Raw genomic sequence first — 4,463 nt, 5'->3', positions numbered from 1 at the left:
AGAGGCAGTCTGAGAGACATAATGATTGATGAACTACGGCAGTATTATGGGATGGCCTTTAGAAATAATACCGAGGATTTGTTGAAAATGAAGCAAGCAGTATGGGCTACCTTCATCCACAGACTGTCAATTGATGAAAAACCGGCACACCACCTTTGCCCTCCTGGCAAATACTGCAATGCCCAGTACTCTAGCAGTTCATACAGCCATAAACAGCAGCAGTCATGGATATCATAAAACCTATTTGCAGAGACCTGGCAAATCTTGAATTACTGAAGAAGTGTCTGGATAGTCAGGCTCAAAATCCCAATGAGTCACTCAGTAATTTTATATGAACTCACTTACCAAAAAATGTTTTTGTTGGAATGAAGACACTAAAGTGGGGGTCAGTAAACCTGTTATTCCTTTTAATGATGGCAATATTGGTAGGGTGAAAGTGCTACAGTATATAGGAATTAATCAAAAATGGTTCAAATGGCTCTGAGCACTATGGGACTTAACATCTGTGGTCATCAGTCCCCTAGAACGTAGAACTACTTAAACCTAACTAACCTAAGGACATCACACACATCCATGACCTAGGCAGGATTCGAACCTGTGACCGTAGATGTCACGCAGTTCCAGACTGAAGCGCCTAGAACCGCAAGGCCACACCGGCCGGCAGGAATTAATCCTGGAGCAAACTGCATCAGAGAACTTGAACAGAAGGACACAAGGTTCGCATTGATAAAGCAGAGTATGGAGCAAAGTTGGCGACTAAGGAGTCCAGAAAGAAGAAAAAATTGCAATAGATCAAGAGGATGGTGCAAGGTGCTTCTGAGTGACTAAAATAAAAAAATAAACATATATTAAGTGAGTTAGAGTCCTTTGAAACCTTAGAAGCTGTTCCTGAAATTTGTATTTTCTGTTGCTTTTTTCCCTAAATCTAAGAAACCTCTTCCAGTAGAGTATTCAAATTTTCAGGGAGTAATAACATACATATCCTGAGTCTACTGGACTAAAAGAAGAACATAATATTATGTGTAATTAACATTACTTAGGATAAGGTACAAAAGGTACACAAAATTTTAATTGTGTAATTAAAAAAATGTATTGCCGAATTCAGTGGCTGGAATACAATTATTGTAGTTCAGTAGACTCAGAACATACAGTTTAATGTCATGTAAAAGTTTCATGTCAATGGCTACAGTGATTCCTGAAACACGGGGAAGCCAAGTCGCTAAATTTAACATTGCCAGGATAGGGCATTCCAACTCCCCTTGAAGGAGACGAAAATCTACTTGTGAAAGTGAAATGGGATTTGATAGTAGGAAAGGGAAGAAAAAAAACAGTACGTGGATATGGGCTGGAGGAAAAGAATGAAAGAGGAAGCAATCTGTTATCATTTTGCACATAGCATAAATTAATCACCACCAACACTCGGTTTAAGAATCATAACAGAAGGTTGTATAAGTGGAAGAGGCATGGTGACACTAGAAGGTTTCAGATTGATTATATAACAGAAAGATAGAGATTTAGGATTTATAAAACATTTCCAGAGGCAGACGTGGACTCTAACGACAATTTATTGGTTATGAACTGTAGAATAAAACTGAAGAAACTGGAGAAAGGTTGGAAATTAGGGAGATGGTACCTGGATAAGTTCAAAGAACTGGAGGTTGTTGAGAATTTCAGAGGGAGCATTAGGCAATGGTTGACTAGAACAGTGCAAAAGAATACAGTAGGAGACGAATGGCTAGCTTTAAGAGATGAAATGGTGAAGTCAGCAGAGTATCAAATTGGTAAAAAGATAAGACCTAGTAGAAATCTTTGGATAACATAAGAGATAAAGAGATACTGAATTTAATTTATTAAAGGAGAAAATTTAAAAATGCTGCAAATGAAGCAGGCTAAATGGAATACAAAGTTTAAAAATGAGACTGATAGGAAGTGGAAAACTGCTAAGCAGGAATGGTTGGAGGACAACTGTAATGATTTATAAGCATATTTCTCTAGAGGAAGGACAGATGCCACCTACAGGAAAATTAAAGAGGCCATTGGGGAAAAGAGAATAACCTGTGTTAATATCAAGAGCTCAGATGGTAAGTCAGTCCTCTGTGAATAAGGGAAAGCCAAAAGGTGGAAGGAGTACATACAGGGTCTATACAAGGGAGATGAACTTGAAAGCAATATTACAGAAAGGAAAGTGGACATAGAAAAAGATGAGGTGGGAGATATGGTGCTGTGAGGAGAATCTGACAAAGCTCTGAAAGATCTAGATCGAAACAAGGCCCCAGGAACAGATGATAGCCATGGAAGGGCCAGCCATGACAAAACACTTCTATCTGGTGTGCGAAATGTATAAGACAGGCGAACAGGAGAAATACTCTCAGACTTTAAGAAAAATGTAGTAATTCCAATTCTAAAGAAAGCAGTTGCTGACAGGTGTGAAAATTATCGAACAATCTGTACAATAAGTCATGGTTTGAAAGTAATAATACGAATTTCTTACAGAAGAATAGAAAAACTGGTAGAAGCCGACCTGAGGGAAGATCAAATTGGATTCTGGAGAATCATGGGAGCACATGAGGCAACACTGACAGTATGACTTATCTTAGAAGATAGATTAGGAAAAGCAATGCTACATTTGTACCCTTTTCAGAGTTACAGAAAGCTTTTGAGAATGTTGACTGGAATATTCTCTTCGATATTCGGAAAGTAACAGGAGTAAAATATAAGAAGTGAAACTCTATTTACAGCTTGTATTGAAACCAGTTGTTAGTTATAAGAGTCGAGTGGCATGCAGGGGAGGCAGCAGTTGAAAAGGGATCTGTGATACCGAATCTAGTATAGTTTGAATAGTAGGAGCTATTTGCTTACTGCAGTGAACACAAATTAAAAAATTACAAGTTATACTTCTTGAGCACTGTTATTGTAGTATGAAATAAAATCTGGGTCAACCATTAGCATGGGGACCCAGAAACTAGTCTGTCAACACATTCGGATCTAGGGTGAACATTTTAGTCATAACACAATAATAGAAAAACTATTAACTCTATAACACATCAAACAATAAGCACTGTTATTTCAATAAGAAGAAACTTTAAACTGAATACTTTGAATATTCACCTAGTAGTTGTACCTTTGTAGCGATGCAAGAGGTACCAAATTTGTTATAAAAGTCAGTAAATTACTCAACGCACAGTATTTTTCAGTATAGGTATTTCGTTCATTCCAAGGAAGTATCGATTTGTGACGTCATCGTCTAGACACAAGTTGACGGTAATCCTAATTTGCATTAGCAAACTAATAGTTTTCTTCAGGTGATGAAATTTTATTGATTATGAAATAAAAGTTATTGAAGTTTATTCAGAAAGGGCAATGTTAATTAGTAATTGCAGGCTGTAATTTATCTATTTAATATAAAGGTGTTTTGAATTTTGTGTGTATGCAAAAGTGTGAATTTATTTGTGGCTTTTAATCTGAGACGAGTTATCACTTAGAGTGAAAAAAGTGCACGTGTACAGTTTGCTGACCTGCACGGTGAATTTTATTTTTATTATTTTGACCCGAATGGAGACAAATCCAATTTCATTTAGACTTTACGTGAGATAGACACATCATGTTATTACAAAAGAGTCATTTAGTCCATTAGGGAAAACTGAAACCTGCGCTTTCGATTTTAAATATGTTAGACGCTAGTGCGTGGGCGAGCTATCCAGTGAATCATGTACAATAGTTACAAACGCACTTGGATTAATGCACGAAGTTGGAAATTAATTTTTAGACAAGTGCTGGCTTGACAAAAATGAACCTAAAGTTTGTTCAAAGTATCTAGGTTCTGTTTTAATTGAGACACATACCACCTTGTTGTTCACATTGCTTTCCAACACTGTAATACTGATTAATTAATTCATTAGAACGATTTGTGATGTAGTAAGTCCCGTTACACATACAAACTGTTACACGAAATTTGCTGACTGCATAAGAGTATGAGAGTGATTTTATTTCCAGAAATGGCAATAAACAGGCAGTTTCAAAAGGTTAATTACTGACTGGTGTAACTTCATTAATTGTCCTATGCCACTACTGAAGGTGTTGTATTGTGTCTCTTCACAAGAGATCTCAAGAAGCCAGAATAAACAAGAAACAAGAAGAAGAATAAAGAAGAGACATCAGTGTATACTTGGTGCACAACATGCGGCCTGAGCAGGATCAACTAACAATTCCAGGCCCAAGGCATGAACATCAACCCATTAGAAATGTGAGATATTCACAGGTATGAGTAGGATAGACGTAGTACAAAAGAACTGTTCTACGGTTGGTGAAAGTATATTTTGATTTTATCATAAACAATCATCTTTGAACAGAATACAGTTGTTCATATATGTTGTGAACAAACAAATAACTGTGTGTTTTATTGATATTAATATTTTAACTGTGTATAAAGATACTAGGAAAAATGTACACTCGAACAAGGAGAG

Source organism: Schistocerca piceifrons, chromosome 5 (assembly GCF_021461385.2).
Source record: "Schistocerca piceifrons isolate TAMUIC-IGC-003096 chromosome 5, iqSchPice1.1, whole genome shotgun sequence".
Taxonomy (NCBI): domain Eukaryota; kingdom Metazoa; phylum Arthropoda; class Insecta; order Orthoptera; family Acrididae; genus Schistocerca; species Schistocerca piceifrons.
This window is presented reverse-complemented; position numbering follows the sequence as displayed.